At 41.7% G+C, this 25,625-nt stretch overlaps 1 long non-coding RNA gene across 1 annotated transcript in view; it reads right to left on the reverse strand.

Moving 5' to 3' along the window:
- Window positions 1-441: 441 nt before the first annotated feature.
- Window positions 442-25,625, reverse strand: part of LOC310649724 — a 47,253-nt gene continuing 22,069 nt past the window's right edge. Inside the window, exons 3-4 of the long non-coding RNA XR_014494298.1 lie at window positions 9,947-10,118; window positions 442-3,097 (exon numbers count right to left, since the gene is read on the reverse strand). This is a non-coding gene — a long non-coding RNA (uncharacterized lncRNA). The remainder of the gene's footprint in view (window positions 3,098-9,946; window positions 10,119-25,625) is intronic.

Here is a 25,625-nt window from a genome sequence, read left to right on the forward strand (position 1 = left end):
ATGCATGCCAGCCAAACAACAAATCATGGCCCTCAAGATTTAATAACCTCAATTGCGTCAAATTAATCCAATCGCTTATTCCTACTAATGCAGCAGCTTCATAATATAATTTAAAATTAGGCAGTTTAAGGCCAATTAAAATTAATTGTTTTATTTGCTGGTTTGTGACTGAAAAAGATTGGTAATTGTGTGAGAAAAGTATATAGGTGTTATATTTAATACATCATGTAATTGATTAGATAACATGAAAAACATTTTTGTGTATTTTTCATGTTATCTAATCAATTACATGATGTATTAAATATAACACCTATATACTTTTCTCACACAATTACCAATCTTTTTCAGTCACAAACCAGCAAATAAAACAATTAATTAAGATTTAAAGGAAACATACAGTTATTGTAAATTATATAAAAAGGGTTAGAGTTAGTAATATAGTGTATTGACTACAGAACAGTACTTGGCTGTGAGTCAAGGAAATAAAATCAGAATAACAGTTGGAAGAGACCTTGGAGGTCTTCTAATCCAGGGGTGTCAAACATACTGGCCTGCAGGCCAGATGCATCATAGCGAAACCACACCCACCCCATTGCCGGCAATGACAAAAAAGTCATGATATGTTGCAACACATCACGTGATCTAGTCCATCATCTTGCTTAAGCAGGAAACTATACCATTTCAGACAAATGGTTGTCTAAACTTTTCTTAAAAACTTTCAGTGTTGAAGTACCCACCATTCCTGGAGGCAAGTCAGATCAGATTGATCCGATGATAACTGAAGTGGTTTACAGACCACTCGGAGACAGCTGGCTAGGTCTAACAGGTTTATTGAGGTACTGGACGAGTAGGTGTTCAGCTTCAGCTCTTTTATAGCCGGCCGCCGGCCGGCTGGGCCAATCCGCGGTTGTTCTTCTCCCGCCGGGATTCCGGAGCCAATCAGCTGTGGTGTGTATTTGACAGCTCCGCGTCCTCGTGGCGGTAGCGCATGCGTGGTGAGATACTTGTTTGACAGCGGAGAGCTGTCAACTGGCTGCACATGCGCTTTCGCTGGCGGTGGCTTTTGACAGCTGTCAAAAGCTCCCGCGTGTTTCCCTGTCACTGTGTTTACCTCACACAACATTTACAACTATAAACTCTTAACATTAGTTTAACATATAACACAATAACATCTTAAGATACAACAAATTTAGTAAAGAATGGAAATAATAATGCCTGGAAAGCACCCTCATAGAGAGGGCAATTAAGAATAATGTGTTCCATTGAATGAATTATTCCCCCACCCCATGGACACAATCTCTGAAGGGGATTTTTTGGCATCTTGTTAATGGCTGTCAGGAGAGCGTTGAATCTGGCTGAAGATAAGGCCTTCTGAATTTTGAGATCATTATGCAATTGAGATATCTAGCTGGTTAGAAAAGATCTAGAGAGTGACTCAATAAGATGTTTCTTAGTAGAGCTAGAAAGTTTGCTTGCAGCTCTAAATCAATGGCCTACTGTTTGAAATCAGCTAGTGTGCATCCATAGCCCATAAAAGTGATGGCTGGCCCTGAAATACCATGAAGTTGCAATTTGGCATGTGTTGTCTGGCTCTAGGAACACTGAAAGATATCAGTCATAATTAAAGGAGCCAAGCTGACTGGGAAAAGGGAGAGTTTAAGCCTATAAAAGATGAAAATCCAGGCAGAGATTTCAATTTTAAATGCCAGTTTGATGGCAAAGAACCACGTTTGAAATGGAGCGAGATACCATAAAGATGGTTCTTAAAGTTGGACTGAAGGAATGACCTGACTTCCCAATTGAGCTCCAAAAAGTATCTGGGCTCAGATTTTAGCAGAAAAGACTTGGAAATCTGGGGATATATCCTGAACCCCTTTGGAGATATAAAAGTTCTATAAAGCCATCACTTTAAAATAACATAGTCAGCATGTGATTTTACTCAGGCTTGCAGCTTGAAAGGCAATTCCACACATCTAAAGGCCTTGATTTATTCTATTAGATACTTATTTGCTCACAGGTGTCTTAGAATGCTTAGCAAAAACCATGACCTTGATTTTAGAGTAATTAATTTCTAGACTGCCTTGGCAATGCTCAGCTTGTATACAAAGCTCCTATTTCAGGTCAATTTGTGTTTGAGAAAGCAGCACAGCATCATATGCATATAGAATAGAAATGTGTCTATTTCCCAATTTTTGCAGTTGAAGGGATGGGCTATCAAGTTTGTCAATAAGAAAATTAATATACGGTATATATTAAAAAGAAGGGGAGCTAGAATGCACACTTGTGTCATTCTCCTCTTAACAGGGGTTTCTATGGTACAGTATCCTTGGGCATTGCACTTTCATCCAGGAGTTGTCAATATAACTTGAATATAATTACAAGTATTTTAATCACTTTTTTATCAATTAAGGAAGAATTCAATTTCTCCCATAGTTTGGATCTGTAAGTGAAGTCAACTGCACATTTAAGATGAATGAATGCTGCATAGTGATGAGCACATTCCAGAGGGGTATTTCTGAACTAGATGTTGGATTGAGCAGTATTTCTCAACTAGTTGTGTGATTGAGCAGCTTTGCCTACTTGTTAGCTAAGACAGAGGCCCCCAACTTTTTGGGCACAATGTACCGGTTCTGTGGAGAAAGGTTTTTCCCTGAGCTAAGATATTCTCAGTTACAATCCAATTCAGGAGCTCATTCTACAAGCATCTAGCTCTAGCATATTGTTTGCTGACCCTGTTGAGAAAGCTAATGGGGCAGTAATTGATGGGTAAATGTCTGCCTCCTTTTGTATAGATCTTGATCACCAAAACTAGGCTCTAATCAACAGGAATCTTAGCATGATTCTCAATATAGTAAATAGGGAAATCAGAACAGGTACCAACCAGTCTAAATTATTTTGGATATTATATGCTGAAATAAGGTCATTTCCACGATGGTATTTTTTTCTTTGTGTGTTTCAGTTCTTGAATCAATTTTGTAACTTCAGGGCCTGACATAGTATGTCAGGAAATGAGCAGGTGAGCTTCATTGTCTAGTTCTCTCTTCAGGTGAGGCAGATCTTCCCATATGTAAAAACACTCTGAAATGGTCTTCCCAAACTGTATAAAGGATGAAATTCATAGATTAAAAGAAGCAGATTGACAAGTTGCACATTTCTAGAATACAACTAAATTCTTAGAATGAACAGCCTGTAATAACTGTTTATATTTCCGTTCGAACAGGAGAGGAAACTTTTTATATTCATTAAAATATAGTCCTTATATATTAAGCTGATTTTGTAATAATGCCGCTTGGGTGTGTGTGTGTGAAAGCCCTAATAAGCAGGCATATACATAGAATGAGGACTACTGCTAAGCTTGTAAGCCAGCCTGAGTCTTCGGAGAAGGGCGGGATATAAATGGAATTAAAATAAATAAATAAAATAAATAAATAAAACAGGAAATTAGCTGTTTCTTCACTGTGTGGCAAAGGGTTGGTTAAAAGAACTCTGATTCCTGTTAGCACCAATTGGATGGTAGAGAGAAGTTGAACTAGTTGAATATAAGTTGGCAAAGTCTGATCAGGGGAAAAGGCTTCCAGAATAGCTGTATGTAATTGAAGTGCCTCATTAGTGGAGAGCATTTGGGTTAATTTGTCCTTTGCCTGAACTGTACAATATTTGTTCCTTGGGGATATCTTCAGATAGAACAGGGAATGTATTCAAAAAGAGGATATCAAAAAGCTTCAAAAGCAGCATGTAGGGACAGTGATTAGTCACAGGAGAGTTGTCAATATGGAATTGGAGAATTAAGGAACATAAATTTCTTGATACAACAATCAATCAGAAATGTGGCTGGTCAATGTGAGAACTGTGCTGGATAGCCAATAGTAGTGGTGCCATTCATAATTTGCAGATCCAGTCTATAAAATATCTGCAGCAACCATAAGCCCCTGAAATCGCAAGTGTGGTCTTTGAAATTTCTAGTTAGGAGGGGGGGATGTTCTGCAAATTAATGGTATTTTGAAAAATTTGGCAAACAGCTGATTATCATTTGAACCCAGTCTGGCATTGAAGTTTCCTGCAATGATGATACAGGCAATAGTAAAGTGTATATTTGTTGTTTGCATCCTTCCTTTATTATTTTTGCAAATAATTCAAGGTGGTGAAAATGTCCAACATACCTTCCTCCTCTTATTTTCCTAACAACAACCCGTTGAGACAAGTTAATTAAATAGCACTGATGTAATTTTCTGCTTTTCTCCAATGTTCAATAATACATGATTGATGGATGTTAGGAGATATATAGAAATCAATGAGAAGCAATTTCTTTCTAAAAATATTGAGAGTAGCTGTTTGTGTGAGATTCTCAAATGGGTCTGTTGACATAATCTCAATATTTAGAATGGTTGAAATATGGATGCTCAGCTCAGCACATTGTTTAGAATAGAATAGAATAGAATAGAACAATAACTTTATTGTCACTTTAAATGTACACTAATTGGCATACATTAAAATGAAATTTCATTGCATTCAGCTCTCAAAGGGTCACTGCCTCCAATATACACTACATGAATATGACAAAAATAAATAAATACAGAATTATGCATATACCCACATATATTATATGACATAGAGACACAACAGTCTAGTTTGGGTTATGTATACATGTGCATGGCAAGAAAAATGAATCTTGTGAGTTTACCAGATGGATGGCATAGGGAACAAAGCTTTTACAGAATCAGATAGTCAGTCCTGCTATAAATACTTTGAAACCTCCTCCCAGAGGGGAGCAACAGAAACAGTCCGTAAAGTGGTATGTGCGGTCTCCAAGAATGCTTTGAGCTCTAAGCACATTGCGCTTATAAGCAGCATCCTGAGTACCAGGGAGCAAGCTGAATACCTTGTCTTATGCCAGGAATGTTTGAGAGAAATAATGATTCTTATCCCTCAATAAAGAGATCATTTGTTGATCTCATGGAATATAAGGATGCTGAACTTATAGAGTCTTTATTTCTAGCTTCCCATTCAGCAATATAACAAGAGAACAAGGATAGCAATTCTGGTGTAGAACTTCCTTGTTTGTTGACAGAGGGAGTGACTGTCAATGTACTGTGGTTTGTGAATGAATAATATGGTTCATGCGGTCATTGTAGAAATGAAATGGGATCCAAAGTTCTTTAGTATCTAGGAAGATATACTAGTTGTAATTTGGCCAGCCTTTGCCTTCTCACAATGCTATATGTAGTCAAGTAAATTTTGTGATGCTTTGCCTTTAGCAGGTTATTTTTTCATGTCAATATAATTTGTTAGAGGGTTTGTTCCACCCTGGATGTTGATTTTCTTCTTACCTCAGAGGCTGTTATTCTCATAATTTCCTGTGATTACTGTGGCAAAGTTTTGCCTAGAAGGGTGGTGTGTGTGACGGTTATCAGCTATGTTAAAGCAAATGTCCATGCCATGTTCTTGGTGCAGCTGATCACCTGACTCAGGTTGTGGTTTCCAAGGTTTAGGCAGTCAGAACCTTCCTCTTGTTGATCAGCAGCATTCAGCTTTTAATTCTTTGAAGTTTTTGGATATTGTGTTATTTCAACAAGGGCAGGATGGAGGAATTTGGACTTGCTCCAGGGCCTCAGTGTTGATGATCTGCATATCTAAATTCCATAGGTCAGAGGCGGGGACCTAAATTCCAATAGGTCCTTTCTCAAAGTGCCTTGGTAAAACCAAATCATTTAAATGTCTGGCTACTTTATGTGTTACCACTAGAGTTTTTCTAAAATGGCTGGGCTTAGATAGGGGCCTCGAGTTAAGACATGCGAAGAGGCCCCTGATAAAATTTTTAGCCGGTTATTTTAAGAAGTTAGGGAGGGGGAGGGAGGGGGGGGTAGGGAGGGAATCTTTAACCGGCACTCAGTCTGGTCCTGTTAGAGGTCCTGACGGGACGGGGTCTGGGGAGGTGGCTGCTGGTTCTGAGAATGTGGGGGTGGGGCTTCAAATCCCCACGGCGATAGGGAATGGCAGCAGGTGTTTGCGCGGAGGGCCATATCAACATCTGGGATCACGCCCCCGCTATCTCCGAGCGGTGGCGCGCTCCGACCCTCCGGTTAGCACCCTCTTACCCGGGGATGAGGGTGATCAGGCCTCTGAGCTCAGGTTGGTCTATTTTAACGCTAGATCCATAGTTAACAAAGCTCCCCTCATCCGTGATCTGATCGAGGAGGAATGTGCGGATCTAGCGTGCATCACGGAAACTTGGTTGGGTTCGGAGGGAGGGGTGCCTCTCACCGAGTTATGCCCGCCAGGTTTCCGGGTGCTGCACCAGCCGCGGGCTCAGGGCAGGGGTGGTGGGGTGGCAGTGGTTATTCGGGAGACCTTGTGTCCCCGGGAGGCCACCATTGTCCAGATGGCCGGGAGTGAATCCCTTCTCTTGAGATGTGGTCCTCGGGTTCAGTTGGGCTTGTTGCTCACATACCTGGCGCCCAGCTGTGTGGCAACAGCCCTGCCTGGGCTGCTCGACACCCTCTCGGGGTTGGCGGTGGAGTTCCCCAGGCTTATAGTCCTGGGTGACTTCAACCTGCCATCACTGGGGGGGTCGTCGGAGTTAGCTCGGGAGTTCATGGCTTCCATGACAGCCATGGGCCTGACCCAGGTTATTGAGGGCCCTACTCACGAGGGGGATCATACTCTCGACCTGGTGTTCCTGTCTGGACAGTGGTTGGATGATCTGGGAGGGGGTTCTCCATCTATCACCCCTCTGTCATGGTCAGATCATTACCTCCTGAGGCTGGTTTTCCGTCATGCCATCCCCCGCCGCTGGGCGGCGGAACCGACCAGGTGGTTCCGCCCCAGGCACCTAATGGACCCGGACCGGTTCCAGAGGGCGCTTGGGCCGATACCTATCACCCTTACCCACAGCCCAGTTGATGCTCTGGTGGAGGCCTGGGAAACGGCTGCCACCAGGGCACTCGACTGCGTTGTACCCATGCGACCTCTGATTCGGCGCAGATCCCGTTGGGCCCCATGGTTCTCTGTGGAGCTCCGGGAGATGAAGCGTCGGAGACGAGGTCTAGAGAGCGGTTGGAGATCCAGCCGATCCGAATCCGACCGATTGCAGTTAAGAACCTTTATAAGGTCTTATCTTGCGGCGATAAGGACGGCGAAGTCTAACTACTTTGCCGCCCTTGTCGCATCCGCAGATAATCGCCCGGCCGCCCTGTTTAGGGTGACTCGCTCCCTCCTTAACCAGGAGGTGAGAGAGGATCCCTTGCAGGGACGAGCCGAGGAGTTTAGTCATCATCTGGCGGACAAAATCGCTCGGATCCGGACCGGCCTGGACTCTGACTGGGCAGAGTCTGATGTGGAGGAATCAGGCGGTCTTGAGCATGTTATCTGGACTGAGTTCGACCCTGTTTCCCCTGATGATGTGGACAGGATCATGGGGAGACTGAGCTCCACCACCTGTTTGTTGGATCCGTGCCCCTCCTGGCTAGCTTATGCGGCTCGGGAGGGAACACGAGGCTGGTTCCATGCAGTAATAACTGCTTCTTTGAAGGAGGGTGTCTTCCCTGCCGCCCTGAAGGAGGCGGTGGTGAGACCCCTCCTCAAGAAGCCTGCTTTGGACCCGGCTGTTTTAAACAACTATCGTCCAGTCTCCAACCTTCGCTTTCTGGCGAAGGTTGTTGAGAGTGTGGTGGCGCATCAGCTCCCTATGTTCCTGGAGGAAACTGATTATCTGGACCCGTACCAATCGGGCTTCAGGCCCGGACACAGCACGGAGACGGCATTGGTCGCACTGGTGAATGATCTCTGGAGGGCTAGGGACAGGGGCTGCTCCTCTGTCCTGGTCCTATTAGATCTCTCAGCGGCTTTTGATACCATCGACCATGGTATCCTGCTGCGACGTCTCAGGGGGTTGGGAGTGGGAGGCACCGTTTTACGGTGGTTCTCCTCCTACCTCCGGGGCCGCTCGCAGTCGGTGTTGACAGGAGGGCAGAGATCCGCCCCGAGGTCTCTCGTTTGTGGAGTTCCTCAGGGGTCGGTTCTCTCGCCTCTCCTGTTCAACATCTACATGAAGCCGCTGGGTGAGATCATTCGTGGTTTTGGGGTGGGGTATCACCAGTACGCTGATGATACCCAACTTTTTCTTTCCACCCCGAACCAACCCAGTGATGCCCTCTCCGTGATGTCCCGGTGCCTGGAGGCGGTTCAGGTCTGGATGGGGAGAAACAGGCTTCGTCTCAATCCCGCCAAGACTGAGTGGCTGTGCATATTGGCGTCTCGGGTTAACCATGTTATTCCACCTCTAACGATGGGGGGTGAGGTGTTGCCCCCCGTTGATAGGGCTCGCAACTTGGGCGTCCTCCTGGATTCACGGCTCAATTTTGAAGATCATATAGGAGCCGTGACCAGGGGGGCTTTTGCACAGGTTCGCCTGGTGCGCCAGTTGCGTCCCTATTTGGACCGAGACACCCTACGCACAGTCACTCATGCGCTTGTGACCTCCCGTTTGGACTACTGTAACGCTCTCTACATGGGGCTGCCCTTGAAGACCACTCGGAGGCTTCAACTGGTGCAGAATGCGGCCGCGCGAGTTGTAATGGGGGTTTCCCGATACTCCCATGTAACACCTCTACTCCACGAGCTGCATTGGCTTCCGGTTGCCCTCCGGGTGAAATTCAAGGTGCTGGTTATCACCTATAAAGCCCTACATGGCCTGGGTCCGGGTTATTTGAGGGAACACCTGCTGCCGGCATCAAACGCCCTTCGCCCAGTGCGCTCCCACAGGGAGGGTCTGCTCAGGGTTCCGCCGGTGAGAGATTGCCGGCGGGTGACACCCAGGGATAGGGCCTTCTCGGTGGGAGCGCCTGCCCTCTGGAACCAGCTGCCGGTGGAGCTGAGGACTGCCCCCGACCTCCGATCATTCCGCCGGGGCCTGAAGACCTGGCTCTTCGAGCTCTCGGGCCCAGACTGAGGAGGAATTTTTAATTTGGGGTTCTTTTTTAACTGACTACAGGGTTAATTTAATTTTTTTTAATTTGGTTCTTAATTTTTGTATTTTGGATTTTTAATTCCCTGTAAACCGCCCTGAGTCCTCAGGGAATAGGGCGGTATATAAATATAATTAAATAAATAAATAAATAAAATTGTACAGTATTTCAATAATATCAGTTTGTTCTGAGTCTGATAGGGCACTAAAAGAGTTAATTAGATTTCCCCCCCCCCACAAGGACTATATAGTGTCTTGCTGTGGGTAGAGCAAACTGTTTGCCTGGGGAATCATCTCTTGGTGCAGAACTGATAAAGTGTCCTTGAGGTTATCTAAAGTTATGTGGTCAAGCCAGATTGGCTTAGAAGTAGACAGAGTTCTTCTGAATAGAACACGTTTGTAGGGTGATTTGTTTAGGCTATAGATATATTTGTGATTTAAATGTCTCTCTGCCTTAGTTGCATGCCCAGTGGGGATTTGTTTCTCACTTTTTCCCTCTGGGAGTGGCCATCTCTCTCTGATCATTGCTCTCTCTTTTCTTTTCTTTGGGATAGGGGTAAGGTTGCCCATGGCTTCCCGGCTGGCTGCTTTTGTCGTACATTCTGTACAGGAGACCCGTACTTTAGCAGGATTTTCAATTGATTAGTTCTCAATATGTTCTACAAAGACCTCTTTTAAGGAGTCCACTTTGATTTTAACTATGGACAAGTCAAAGATAGAATAGTTTGTGCTGTCAGCAGACTTTGTTTGTTTAGAAAGTCAGTTATATTTTTGTTCTTAAAGTTTATCAGATTGATATTCACACCTCTCATCCTGTAATAAGTGTGCAGCTGCTGAACAGATTGCAACAGAGGGAGAAAATTTTCTTCCACTGAAGAGATAGTTATTGGCTATCAACCTTTACTTGTAAAGCATCATATGCACTCTAAAGCACTCTAAAGCATCATATGCATTGGAGGGATTTGAGGGAATAGGAATACTTACAAGAGTTGGCTGTCTGCTGGTTAAGTAACTGTCAACTTTCAAGGCTTTGACGTAGCTTACTGTATGTTACAGAACGTGTACATCATCTCTTTTCCCATGATAATTAGTAATTTCCTGGAGTGATAAATACTTTTCTGGAGGAGCTTTTTACAGTGGTTGCTGCTTTTTCACCCTGCATATTTTTAAAATATAGAATAAATAAAAATAATGCAGTCCAAAAATGTTGCATTCTTATTTATGGAAACACAAATGGATTATCCACTCTACCTGGACATAGTACAATATTCTTTAAAGCACTTATACATTTTTCATTAAAGTTACATTATAAGGAATATATATTTCTTATGCATTAGGAATGCTGTATGCTAATTCACCAGGATAAAAGGGATAACCTAGATTTCTCTGCCATGATACCCTGTAAGAATATTATACACTACATTTCCCCACCTAGAGCAGTGCTTCTCAACCTTGGTAATTTGAAGGTGCGTGGTTCTTAATTTCCAGAATTCCCTAGCCAGTCTTGCTGGCTGAGGGATTCTGAGCGTTGAAGTCCACGCATCGTCAAATTGCCAAGATAAGAAAGACTGACCTAGACTACAGTAGAATTCCTATTTTGTATTCCAAAGCCAACAGGCTGGGAAGAGGAAAGCAGTTGGTTGTCAATTGCAGGAGTGTCTCTGGGGGAATAAAAAAAAGTCATGTTGGCAGCTGCACCTGTGCAACTGAAACCACCACCCGTTTATACAAGCATCATATGCACAAGTTAAAAAAAGAGCAGAGCTTTGTATGGCCATGCCTGCCATCTTGGCTTTTTGGACGTCCCTACAAGTACCTCTGTGAATGTGTGCAATGCAACTACTTTCCAAAGGCAAATGAGGTAAACTACCACTTTGGGGACTGGATTAAAATTGAAAATCCTTAATATGGGCCTCTAGCAGTTCCAATATGATTGAAAGCACTATAATCCGGAAATGCTTATCCTGTTTTTTTTTTTGCTCTCTAACCTTGTTTCTTAGTTGGCTCCCTTCCAGCATAATTCCACAGGGTGGAGGAAAAAGGGATAGAGAAACAATTGAAAGCTGAGTTAACTCAATATTAAGCTCAAACTAACATATCCAGGGAAAATAGCTGCACAAAACATGTCAATTAAGCTTGTTTTTCTACACATACTATTTGGTCCCTAGTAGTTATTGAAAACAGATGTTTTTTTAAAAAAAATTGAAAATGCACAAGGGAAAAATAGAATTAGAAGGTGTACCGAATTTTCTTCTAGGGTTTTTTTTTTGAATAAAGAGACTAAAGGAAATGAATTTGCTTCTGCTTGGAAGACAAAACAAATGTCATTTTTCCATGGTCCACATTGTCTCAGTATAAGCTGCCATCCTCAATATACATAGTTATTAGAAACAAAAATATAAATATTATAGTGCTGAAGAAGTATTGCAGAAATCAGTTGTTCCACTCATTCAGGTAAATTTAACAGGTGGTAATTATATGCTGTGGATCACTGGAGACATTAAAAAAACCTTTCCTTAAATATCTGAAGAAGCAGTCTCAGTGCTGATTCCAAGCAGGTTAACTTATCAGTTACGTTTGCTTTTCTCCAAGAAAATCTGTAAAATCAGATTGGCTTCCAGAGCTGCATTCCTGGAATATCTTTTGAATGATTATGGAAATTCTCAGTCATCTAGGTCATGGGTAGGCAACCTTGGCTCTTTTATGACTTGTGGACTTCAGCTCCCAAAATTCCTGAGCCAGCCGTGCTGGGAGTTGGGACCAATTCTGGGACTTGAAGTCCACGAGTCATAAAAGAGCCAAGGTTGCCTACCTCTGATCTAGGTCATTTGTTGTTGTTGTTAGCTGCGAAGTCGTATCCGACCCATCGCGACCCATGGACAACGTTCCTTCAGGCCGTCCTGTCCTCTACCATCTTCTGGAGTCCATTTAAGCTCAAATCTACTGCTTCAGTGAATCAATCCAGCCACCTCATTCTCTTTCGTCCCCTTCTTCTCTTGCCCTCAATCTTTCCCAGCATTAGGCTCTTCTCCAGTGAGTCCTTCCTTCTCATTAGGTGGCCAAAGTATTTGAGTTTCAACCTCAGGATCTGGCCTTCTAAAGAGCAGTCAGGGTTGATCTCCTCTAGGACTGACCGGTTTGATTGCCTTGCAATCCAAGGGACTCGTAGGAGTCTTCTCCAGCACCATAGTTCAAAGGCCTCAATTCTTTGGTGCTAAGCCTTTCTTATGGTCCAGCTTTCACTGCCATACATTGCAACTGGGAAGACCATAGCCTTGACTATACGCACTTTTGTTGACAGGGTGATGTCTCTGCTTTTTAGTGTGCTGTCTAGATTTGCCATGGCTTTCCTCCCAAGGAGCAAGCATCTTTTAATTTCTTGGCTGCAGTCCCCATCTGCGGTGATCTTGGAGCCCAGGAAAATAAAATCTGTCACTACCTCCATTTCTTCCCCATCTATTTGCCAGGAATTGAGAGGGCCGGATGCCATGATCTTGGTTTTCTTAATGTTACGTTTCAACTCAACTTTTGCACTCTCCTTCTTCACCCGCAACAAAAGGCTCTTTAGTTCTTCTTCACTTTCTGCCATCATCTATCATCTGCATATCTTAGGTTCTTGATATTTCTCCCGGCAATCTTAATTCCAACTTTTGATTCATCTAGCCCTGCCTTTCTCATGATGTGCTCTACATATAAGTTAAATAGGCAGGGCGACAGTATACAGCCTTGCCGGACTCCTTTTCCAATTTTGAACCAATCAGTGGTTCCTTGCCACAGTTAGTTGTGATCCACACAATCAAAGGCTTTAGCATAGTCAATGAAGCAGAAGTAGATGTTTTTCTGGAATTCCCTAGCTTTCTCCATGATCCAGTGTATGTTGGCAATTTGATCTCTAGTTCCTCTGCCTCTTCGAAATCCTGCCTGTACTTCTGGTAGTTCTTGATCCACATACTGCTGGAGTCTAGCTTGTAGGATTTTAAGCATAACTTTACTAGCATGTAAAATGAGTGCAATGGTGCGATAGTTTGAACATTCTTTGGCACTGCCTTTCTTTGGAATTGGAATGTAAACTGATCTTTTCCAATCCTGTGGCCACTGTTGAGTTTTCCAAATTTGCTGGCAAATTGAGCGAAGCACTTTTACTGCATCATCTTTTAAGATTTTGAATAGCTCAGCTGGAATACTGTCACCTCCACTAGCTCTGTTGTTGTTCAGCTTTCCTAAGGCCCACTTCACTTCACATTCTAGGATGTCTGGCTCGAGGTCAATGACCACCTCATAGTGGTTATCAGGGACATTAAGTTCGTTCTTGTATAATTCTTCTGTGTAATTTTTCCACCTCTTCTTAATCTCTTCTGCGTCTGTTAGGTCCCTGCCATTTTGGTCCTTTATCATGCCCATCTTTGCATGAAACGTTCCCTTCATCTCTCCAATTTTCTTGAAAAGATCTCTGGTCCTCCGTATTCTATTGTTTTCTTCTATTTCTTTGCACTGTTCATTTAAGAAGGCATTCTTATCTCTTCTAGCTATTCTCTGGAATGTTGCATTCAATTTGGCGTATCTTTCTTTTTCTCCCTTGCCTTTTGCTTCCCTCCTTTCCTCAGCTATTTGCAAAGCTTCCTCAGACAGCCATTTTGCTTTCTTGCATTTCTTTTTCTTTGGGATGGTTTTAGTTGCTACCTCTTGTACAATGTTGCAAACCTCTGTCCATAGTTCGTCATACCTGAATGGCCTAGTGCTTTTCCCTACTTTCTTCAGTTTAAGCCTAAACTTTACAATGAGAAGCTCATGGTCTGAGCCACAGTCAGCTCCTGGTCTTGTTTTTACTGACTTTATAGAGCTTCTCCATCTTTGGCTGCAGAGCACATAATCAATCTGATTTCTGTGTTGATCATCTGGTGATGTCCATGTGTTTATTGACTATGAAGGCTACTCCATTTCTTCTGAGGGATTCTTGCCCGCAGTAGTACACCTGATGGTCATCTGAATTAAATTCACCCATTCCTGTCCATTTTAGTTCGCTGATTCCTAAGCTGTCGATGTTCAGTCTTGTCATCTCTTGTTTGTCCACGTCCAGCTTGTCTTGATTCATGGATCTTACATTCCAGGTTCCTATGGAGAAAAAATCTTTACAGCATCGGACTTTCCTTTCACCACCAGATAACATCCACAGCTGAGCGTCCTTTCGGCTTTGGCCCAGTCACTTCATTCTTTCTGGCGCTACTGGTACTAACCCTCTGCTCTTCCCCAGTAGCATATTGGATGGCTTATGACCTGAGGGGCTTATCTTCCAGCATCATATTGTTTTGCCTTTTGATACTATCCATGGGGTTTTCATGGCAAAGATACTGGAGTGGTTTGCCATTTCCTTCTCCAGTGGATCACATTTTGTCAGAACTCTCTGCTATGACCTGTCCATCTTGGGTGGCCCTGCACGGCATAGCTCACAGCTTCATTGAATTACACAAGCCCCTTCACCACGACAAGGTAGTAATCCATGAAGGGGATCTAGGTCAAAGTTATCCCAAATATGCTTTTTCATGAGGCAACTGGACTTTCTTGTTTTTCTTTGATGATGTTCGCTTCTCATCCAAGAAGCTTCTTCAGCTTTGACTGGATGGTGGGGAAAGGAAAGATTTATACTCCTTGCAGACAGCTGTTCATTTGCATTCTTTTAGCAAGTTGTTAGGGCTACCTGGAGGCTTATCTGTGTCCTCAGGGTCACCTTAGTAGTGCAAATGTGTGTGGAGCCTTCTTGGAACTGTTGAAAGGAATGTGTCATAAAGTGGAGATAAATGGCATGGGTCCGGAATACCTCGGGGACCACCTGCTGCCGGCGTCAACCCCCCTCCGCCCTGTGCGTTCCCACAGAGAGGGCCTCCTCAGGGTGCCTCCAGTCAGAGAATGCCGGCTGGTGGCCCCCAGGGGGAGGGCCTTCTCTGTGGGCGCCCCGGCCTTATGGAATCAACTGCCGGTGGAGCTCCGGATGGCACCGGATCTCCGCTCCTTCCAGCGCGGGTTAAAGACCCACCTGTTTGAACAAGCTGGCCTGGCCTGATGGGGAGTTAATTTGGGTTTTTAAATATTTATATATTTTACTGTTTTATTTTGGGCATTAATTTAATTCTATTTTAACTTTTGTAGTTTTGTACTTTTATCATTTGCCCTGTTCACCGCCCTGAGTCCCTAGGGAGAAGGGCGGTATAAAAATTTAATAAAACTAAACTAAACTAAACTAAATGATGTCGTATCTCTCCTCCTCTGTTGCAAGATAGCTGTTCAAATTTGGCATAGATGGCCTCTTTGGCCCCTTTCAAGCCAGCAGTCCTCTCTGTCCAAAATGTGGACTTTGCTGTCTTCAAAAGAGTGGCCTTTGTCTTTTAAATTCAGATAAGACTGCTGACTCTTGTCTTGATGGGTTTGTTTTCCTATGTCAGTGGTGGCAAACCTATGGCATGCATGCCAGAGGTGGCACTCAGAGCCCTCTCTGTGGGTACGTGCACCATCGCCCCAGCCCAACCTCTCCCCACAGCCCCCTCCTCACAGCAGCCCCCTGGAGAAGAATTGCCCCCGGGCGTGGCCCACGTGGAGCAGTGCAGCCAAGAACATAGCAGCTGAGCAGACTTTAACAAGACTCTGCCCTTGTGCCCCACTGCGAGCAGATGATGCGAGGTGGGGGAGGAGGGCGTGGCCACCATGATGCTGCTGGGCCACCATGGTGATCTGCTGCGGTGGGCTGTGGAGGTGGTGGGGGCAGGCGGGAGCGGTTTTGGGGCAGTCTCTAAAAGGTTCACCATCACTGTCCTATGTTGTGTCATACTTTTATGAAGTTACCGTATTTTGTTTCCCCAATGTATAGATGTGCACATGGTTCACTGCATTGTATTACATATGCCACGTTGCTCAGTTTTTGTCTGGGTGTTTTATCCTTGGGGTGGACAAGCTTCTGCCTTAGTGTATTCTTGGGTTTGAAGTGTGCATGTATCTTGTGTTGACTGAAATTCCTCCTGGGCTTTTCCAATATTCCTGCAACATATGGAATGACTACATTGCTTCATTTATTGTTTTCTTCATCTATTATGAAGGAGTTTCTGCTGGGTCTTTTTTGAGATTCAATAAAGGCCCACTTGGGATAGCCACAGGTTCTGAGGGCTTCCTTGATGTGTTTTAGTTCTTTTTTCTTTTTCATCTTGGATGGTAGGCATGCCTTCAGCTCTGTGGTGTAGGATTCCAATAACTCCCATTTTGTGCCCCAGTGGGTGGTGTGAATCAAAATGTAAATATTGACCTCTGTGTGTGAGTTTTTAGTAAGGCGAAGGAGTTTAGGGCTTTGGTTTCTACCTCTTCCATATAAAGATTGGCCACAATGGGAGACACAGGTAAGTCTATGGCGTAGCCATGTTTTTGTCTGTAAAAACCTTCACTGTATTTAAAATAGGTAGTGGTCAGGCAGAGGTTGGTTCTGTCACTTAGGGTGCTGTCTTGTAGCAGATGTTTTTTCACTACCGTGACAGCTTCAGTTATTGGAATACAAGTAAAGAAAGATGTCACATCATAGGAAACCTTGGTCTCATCTGCATCCATTTTTATTTTCCAAATCTTGCTGGCAAAGTGGTGTGAATTATTGATGTGATAAGTGATGTTGCCAACTAGAGGAGCTAGTATGGTAGTTAGATATTTTGCAATGTTGTAGGTGACAGAGTTGATGGTCTGAGTGGTGTTAGTATGAGTGGTGTTCCCTCTTTGTGGATTTTGGGGAGTCCATATATGCATGGTGTAGCTTCCCCAGGATAAATATGGTACTATTGTAGCTTGTCGATGGCATTGTCCTTTAGTAATTGTTGCAAGAAATCAGTGACTTTTTTCTTGTAACTTCTGGTGGGATCTCTCTTCAGAGTCCTTCAGAAGACTGTTCACCTTGGCCTTGTAGTCATCTGTGTTCAGGATGACTGTGCATCTTCCTTTATCAGATGGCAAGATGGTGATGTTTGGGTCTCTTCCTAGGGAAGTCACTGCTCTCCTTTCTTGAACTGTGAGGTTGGAAGGGTGTGTTTTGGCACTGGCGACAGCTGCAGATACCTTCATCCTTAATTGTTCTGCCTCTGGTTCTGCCAGTTTATTGTTCCTGATGACTGACTCTGTGACTGTGAGGAGATCTGCAATTGGTAACTTTTCTAGTGTTACTGCAAAATTCAGTCCTTTGGCTAAAACATTATTTTCTGTTTGGGTACACTCTGTATCAGGCAGATTTCTCACCCATTGGTCAGTTTTCTGAGACATCTTACTGTCTGTCTCGGTTGGTTCTTCTGTTTTGTGCATTTTTTCCTGTCTAAGCTGTAGGATGGAAAATTTGCCTTTTGGTCGTTCTTTGATCTTGTTCTGTTGTGCTAGTTGTGCCTTCTTTGTAAATTCTGTGACCTTTTTTAATATGTCTGTTAATAGAAGTGATTTCAGTTCTTGGAGTTTTTGTTCCACTCTGTTTTTCAAAACTTCAGTTGTAAAATTATTCTTATTCTTTCATTCAGAAATTGGAGTTGTGCTTTCTGCAAAATGTTTTCTGCCCTGTGTCTCTTCACTGTTGAACATAACCTCAGGCTGTTAGGGATGAGTCTATATTGTCTGCATCTCAAACTAAAACGCAAATGGTTCCTGTAGTCTGCAATTTTTCTGGAAATCCATTCATACTCCTGCACCATTCGAAGGATGTTCCTCCCAAAGCGCATAGCTAAATGTCTATGGAGATTCTCAGTCATCCTGGTCATAGTTATCCAGTTGCCTCATAAAAAAAGCATCTTTGGGATCTTTTGAATGACTGAAACAAAGGCCAGCTTTCTTGTGCCTGTTGCCTTTCTGTAGGCATTTAGGAGTCCCATTTCCCAAATTTCCAGATGAGATGGAAATTTTGTGAATTGCAGCCCTGGAAGCTGCAAGATTGAGATGAAATGGGTACTTAAGGCAATTTGAAATACTTTCTCAGCTTTAGCTTTCTTTGAATGTTGGATCCAAACACTCCAATTCCAAACACTCCAAACAACTGTTGATGCAATTTTATATATAATTAACGTTATATTATTTAACAACTTAATTAACACAGAATACTATAACATTTGAGCACATTTACTGCTTTTAAATCACCTTTGCCTCCAAACATGTTTGACAGCCTCTAGATGGTGTTCCAGTTCTAACAACCCATTTACTAATCTAAATACAACTAATTGTATAATTTATAATGTATAATTTAATGTGATTCCAGCTATCGCTTAGCTCTCCATAATGGTTGCTTTAAAAATAAAAGCCATATGACAATGCTTGGCTTCAGAACTAGTCAGAGTATTAAAACATTACTTTCCAACTTGATGATTTCATTTCCCTGACCGTTTTTGTATCTGAATACCAACGTTATATTAACAGTATTAAAATAACTGGACCTCCTTGCATTAATATATATCATGTGATGGAATCTCCAGTTAAACTGGGGAGAGAGGTCAAGAGGGTCCCAAGTTTAGAGTTGCAGAAAAGGACACAGGCCAAACCTTGCCCAGAATCCTTGAAGCCTTATCTTGCCCTCACCAAGGGAATGCAATCAGTCTGGCGAAATTCTTGTAACATTCTTGACTAGCAATAAAACTACTGTTGAGACTTTTTATGAGTACTGATTGCTTTCATCTGACATACTAAAATGGATCGCTGAAGATATTTTGATGGCCTGGAACACAACGCTAGGTCAGTATTTCTCAACCTCAACCGCTTTAAGATGTGTGGACTTCAATTCCCAGCATGCTGGCTAGGGAATTGTAGGAGCTGAAGTGCATATATTTTAAAGTTGCTGAGGTTAAGAAACACTACATAGAGAATGCAACTCTCCAAATTGGATATGTGTCATATAGTGCACCTTGTCTATTTCTGGGCTCACATGTTATATCAACTCCAACCATCAATGTTGGGAAGCCATAATTTATGGCTTTGGTTAAGGTACATGCTAAGCCAGTTATGGATTATTCAGTAAACCATGTTCAAACAAAGTATGGCTTAGAACAATTGTAAAGCCTTTATTATTCCCATCGCCCAGTACGCTCACACAGAGAAGGCCTCCTCAGGGTACCGTCAGCTATGCAATATCGGCTGGCGACCCCCAGGGGGAGGGCCTTCTCTGTGGGAGCGCCAGTCATATGGAATCAGCTCCCCCCTGAGCTTCGGATGGCCCAAAATCTCCAATCCTTTCGCCGCGGCCTCAAAACACTCCTATTCCACCAGGCTGACCTGGACTGACAGGCATTTTAATTATATTTACAATTTTTACTTTATTTTTAGTTTTTAATTTTAATTTATTGCACAGATGATTTTAATTTTATTTTTATCTTAATTTCTGTACTTATTATGTTTTGTTGTTAGCCGCCCTGAGTCCTTCGGGAGATAGGGCAGGATATAAATCCCATTAATAAATAAATAAATAAATAAATAAATAAATAAATAAATAAATAAATAAATAAATGTATACCAAATGATAACTGAGGAAGACAGCAACATGTTTAGAGCTTTTTCCACCTTAATCATCAGACATGTCAGATACTTATATTTTGCTATGAAAAGAACAAAACTTCAAATATGTTTAATAACCTTTGAATCATAACTTTTAATTTACTGCTAGCTCTTCTTTCCACTTAAATACAGCAAGATGCAATATAATGTTAGTGTATGTAAATATCTTTTTCCATGCATACAAGGGATTTGTTATACATTCTTAGATATCATTAATACAACTGACAACCACAATTGAGCCCAAAATTTCTGTTGTTAAGCGAGGCAGTTAAGTAAGTTTTGCTCCATTTTACAACCTTTTTGCCACAAGCAAATTACTGCACTTGTTAAGTGAACCCTCCAGCCATTAAGTGAATACTGCAGGCATTAAGTGAATCCTGCAGGCATTAAGCAAATCTGGCTTCTCTCCATTGACTTTGCTTGTTGAAGTTGGCTTGGAAAGCTAGAAATGGTGATCACATGACACCAGGACAATTTAGCTGTCATAAATACATGCCAGATGCCAAGCACCTGAATTTTGATTACGTGACCATGGGAATGCTGCAATAGTCATAAGTATGAAAACCAGTCATAAGTCGCTTTTTTCAGTGCCATTGTAACTTCAGACAATCACTAAATGAATGGTTGTATGTAGAGGGTTACCTGTATGCTCCAGTTCAGTGTTTCACTTTTTATTATCTGGAGACCAAATTTATCTAATGATAAGCATACATTAGACAATCAAGAAAAGAATAATAAACCCTGAACTAATAATTCAATGTTGTTCTTTTCAAGATTAAAACGATTACACCTCCAAAAATACTTTAAAAAGCACCTTTTATAGATATTTGGGGAGATCAGGCACAGAAGACTGATAAAAGAGTGTAAAATCCTTCAGTAAAGGACTAGTCCAGGTATCCAGCAAAAGAATGATAGAAATAATAGTTTCAACATTAACAACTCAGAGTTCTAAGATGGTGGCACCTGGATGGGCTGCGGCTGCATTGGCTCTCAAAGGTGAAATGTTTTGAGAGGGATATAAGGGATACAGGCCACACGATCAGGAAGGTTTTAATGTGTTTGAGCAATGTGGTGGAACTAAGGTAACATACGACTTACAATCTTTGCTGGTATGGCGAGTTTCTAGCTGTTTAGGAACTGTTGATGAGACCATTAAAAGTCGTTGGCACTGTTTGAAATTGTTCTGCCGGCAGCAAGATCTGACTGCTGACACAGCGACAAATTCTGTTGCAAATCAGGGCTGTTTCCAAAGGAGGCAGAGGAGGAGAGGTCCCAGGGCTTATGGAGCAAAGGAACTGGATGAGGCTGTCGGCAGGCCCAGAGGAAGAGAGAGAGGCTTTTGGAGGAGTTGGTGATGGCAGCAGTGTGCTCCAGGGGCAAAAAGGAGTGAGGCTCCTTTAAGGAAAAGGTGGAAGAGACAGGATCAGAAAAAGGAAAGGAGGCAAGGTTGTCGTGCAGGAATACAAGCTAATTTGAGGGCTAATGCACATGGTGCTCCATTTCCATCTGTCCTGTTTGCCATCGTTCTCTCCCTAGAGACTAAAATGGACGTTCTGAAACTTAAGCTGGCCACGAACAAGGAGTGTATATCGGAGGTGGTGACGCTTTGACAGCTGTATGCAACGAAATTTCATTTTGATGTATGCCGATTGGTGTACACTCAAACTGACAATAAAGTTGTTGTTAAATAAATCATTTGCAGTTTAATTAGTAACTGGGTAGTAATCTGGTTTTCCCATTGTCTTTGCTTGTCAGAAGGTCACAAAAGGTGACCCCCAGGGCTCTACAACAGTCATGAATGTGAGTCAGTTCCCAAGTGTCTAAATTTTGATCACATGACCATGGGGATGCTACAGTGATCGTCAGTGTGAAAAATGGTCATGTCACTTTTTTCAGTGCCATTGTAACTTCAAACAGTCATTAAATCAGCTGTTGTAATTCAAGGACTACCTGTACTGTGAGAAAATGTTTGGAACAAAGATATCTGCAGAATGGGTAAAAAATATCAATTTAGCCTTGCATGTTTGGTTCATCAGGGCTTTAGTTACACTGTCATGGCTGCCATTTTGATTCTGATATTTTATTCATCATTAGAATGAATTGTATTCAAATCTTTGTTGTATTTTTTCTCTTTGGAAATATTTTCTGATCATAATATATTTAGAGAAGAGATTGAGTCATTTGTCAGTATGATATTATTGGTTACTTATCAACTAATATGATCTTGCAAGAAGCCATATACTGTACAATGCGGCATGAGGGCAAAAAAAAAAAACATAATAAAATGGGGAAAAATCCAGTATAGCAATAGCAATAGCACTTAGACTTATATACTGCTTCACAGTGTTTTACAGCCCTCTCTAAGTGGTTTACAGTGTTAGCATATTGCCAACAATCTGGGTCTCATTTTACCAACCTCAGAAGGATGGAAAGCTGAGTCAGCCTTCAACCTGGTGAGAATTGAATTGCCAAACTGCTAGCAATACTGCATTCTAACTACTGCGCCACTCACTCTGTACATTCAATCAAGCTGATATATGAAGTAAAAATAGGACTTAATTGGCTACCGGAGCATTTATTCTTTGAGAAAGGAAATAAGTATTCAATTTGGTCTTGCAGCTGGGAAATTCATCATATTAATCACTTGACCCATTTATTGTTATATAAACACTTTGAAGTAGGTTCAATCAGAAGGAAGTTTGGGACAAAGTCAGCCAGTGTATTTCTTGACTCAGCAAAGACTTGTAGCTGGTTATTCTCACTGCAAGTATTGAATTGATCAGTTTCAAAAAGTATGCAGAAGTGAGATATAGGTATCCTTGTATCTATACTAAAACATTTCTTTACAAACCATTAGAAGTTACAATAGCACTAAAAAAAGTGACATGGCTGGTTTTCATATTTGTGACTGTTGCAGCATTTCCATGGTCATGATCCAAATTCAGGCACACTTGGCAACTATTTCATATTTACGATAGTTGCAGTATCCCAGGGTCATGTGATCACCTTTTGTAACCTTCAGACAAGAAAGTCAATGGGGAAGATTCACTTAACAACTGCAGTGATTCATTTAACAACTATGACAAGAAAGATTGTAAAGTAGGGCCAGATACACTTAACAATTGTCTTGCTTAGCAATGGAAATTTTTAGTTTAATTGTGGTTATAAGTTGAGGATTACCTGTAATGAATTAAGCTGATTTAATTGGGTTGATCCTGCTATTTATGTTATAATTTATATGTGTTCTTTACAGCAACTGTCTATAAGGAAACTTGAACCCATGCAACGTACATAAAAACATAAACTGCTTTGTCTTGACTTTTATACCATACATTGTGGACACCCCTATGTTGATCCATAGCAATGAAATATATATCTTTCCTTTTCCTTCTTTAAACTATTCCTGGGAGTTGAGCAGCTTATTAATTAAAAATAATAGTAATAGCAGTGGCTTCAACTGGAACATTGAAAAAAATTAAGAGTTGATTTTGGCTGCTGAAGAACAAGCTACGTATTTGAACTAATGCAATCAGCCCAGAATATACAAAAATCAAAATTCAAAGTGCAACTTGTGCAAAGAACCAAAAAAACCCTGTAGGTCACACAAACTAAAGATTACACAAACTGATTATAAACAACAACATAACACAATCAACAAAATTATTCAGTGGAACAGCTATAAAGAATCATCCTATGCCAGTACTGAAACATTGGCGAGAATATATAGTTGAAAAAATAGTCAAAATGAGCAAATTAAAATATTGTGGATATCTGAATTCAAACTGATTTTTCACTGCACACCACATTCAATTGTGGCTGAAAAGAAGAAAGTATGGATAACTGATGTAGCAATACCATAGATAGTAGAATAAAAGACAAAGAATTGGGGAAGATCATAAATATCAACATCTGAAAATCAAAGTTGAAAGATTATGGAATAAACTGACTGTGGTGGACCCAATGGTTATTTGCACACTGGATATCATACTAAAAATTCTTTGATAATACTTAGAAAAACTGCCACAATGACAAATTTTTTATCTGTCAGTTATAAAAGGCTATACTCCTTGGATTGGCACATATATTACACTGATATATTATGACATCCAAGGTTCTTGGGAAGAACTCAGTGTGTGAAGGCAAATACCAGCTAAAGAACTGGTAGCTGTGATTTCCCATTGATGTGTATCTAATAATAATGATAAAAATAAATGATAAAGTAGTAGGAACTGCATTGGTAACATCTGCATTTCTATATATAAGGGAGATGTGAAGATATGTTTCCCCATTAGTAATTTGTACTATTTGCTTGGTTATCTATCTCTTGTTGTTTTTAAACAACAGCAATAAGGACAAATTTTAGATCATTGTAATAGTTGGATGATGCTATAAAGATAATTTAAATCGCCACTGGAAAAATGTTAATAGGATTACAAATAAAATCGATTGCCTCTCCTCATTCCTTCTCAGAATTAGCTAGTTATTATGGCAAAACTAAGGTATCATGGCCATTTGTCACATACTTCTGAGATTTTATCCCCCTGAACCACGGAGATGAACAGTTTCCCTGTCAATAAAAATGCTGCCTTGTTGCTTCACCTATTGGCTTCTTAATCCTTCCTCCATCTAACTGAAGCCAAAATACCATGGCATCTTTACTATTTAGCAGAGAGACAGATGTTTCTGGCTCTCTTTTTTTTTCATCCTCTCTTATTTTTTTTTTTTACATCTTCTATTGGCCAGGTAAAGAAGCTCTGGTCAGCATCCGAACAATGATAGCAAATACAGTTTCCATTTCGGCCTCTGAGAATTTGTGAGAAAAGTGAAAACTTTCGTAGTTGCATGGAAATGATCTTACTAGAAGCAACAATAGCACTGTTGACCTAGAGCAGGGGTGTCAAACTCAATTTCATTGAGGGCCACATCAGCATTGTGGTTGCCCTCAAGGGGCCGGGTGGGTATGGCCAGGGTGGGCGCGGCCTACTGGGTGGGCGCAGCTGGAGTGCGTATGGCCTACTGAGTGGGCATGGCCAGCTCTACATCGTTCGCATCAAGGGTGCCTATGGGGGCCTGGGCAGGAGTGGGACAGATCTGAGGGTCTCTGGCAGAAGGAGGGTCTCTGGGCCAGGGCCAAGGCAGTGGGGGCCGTTCCCTCACTGTTTCCAGGATGGCTTCACGGGCCACATAAAACCACTTCACGGGCCGGATCTGGCCCCCGGGCCTTGTGTTTGACATGTCTGACCTAGAGCAACATTTTGCCATCTTTAATTTCCAACAATCAAGAGATCATGTCTATGTTAAATCAGTGTGAGAAATTAAAATGACAGTTTTCCAGGATACATCTGGGTTATCAACTACTATCCAGCAAATAGTTTAAATCTAGGAAACATTAGAAGAACATGCCAATTGGATTAGACATTTGATAGGAGACTTAGGCAACCCACTTAATTGCTGCAGATGTGCCATGTATTATTTCACTATATTTATTGGCGTCCAGCTCTTTTCCTTCTGAGTAAATCTGCAGTATCCAATTTATGCAACATTCTGTTGATGTAGCCTCACAATAAATTAGAATCACTTCACTTGTCTGGATTACCTCTCAAGGTTGTCAAATGTGTAATCTAACTACTACTTCTTGGGGCATATTTTCATGTACAAAATAAATTCACCTTTTTCCCCCTGGTTTTCGGGGTTTTTTTTTGTTTACAACCTAGAGAAATTTGCTGATGATTAAACCTGTCCTAGAAGCAAACTGAGTATTCTAGAACTTTCCCAGGATCTTTTGGAATTCAGAAATGCAAATTAATTGGTAAGGCTACCATGAAATATGTTGCAAGATAGGTAACAGAACTTATTGAATTGATATACAGAACTTACTGAATTAATTTATTAAAGTGTGAATTATTTTTAAATCTCTCTTTCTGAAAATATAATTTTATTTTAAATGATAGGTCATTTGTTATCCAGAAAAGTAGACTTTGGTTTGACCTTCATTAGTACTGTATAGTACCTTAATTGTAACTGGCAAGTAGATAAGAGTCAGGCATGTTATTTTATGATACCTGCTCTGCAATATTTTTGCATCATACTGATATACTAGGATGGAAACCTTTTATAGAACTGT

Source organism: Vipera ursinii (genome assembly GCF_947247035.1).
Source record: "Vipera ursinii genome assembly, chromosome: Z".
Lineage (NCBI taxonomy): Eukaryota > Metazoa > Chordata > Lepidosauria > Squamata > Viperidae > Vipera > Vipera ursinii.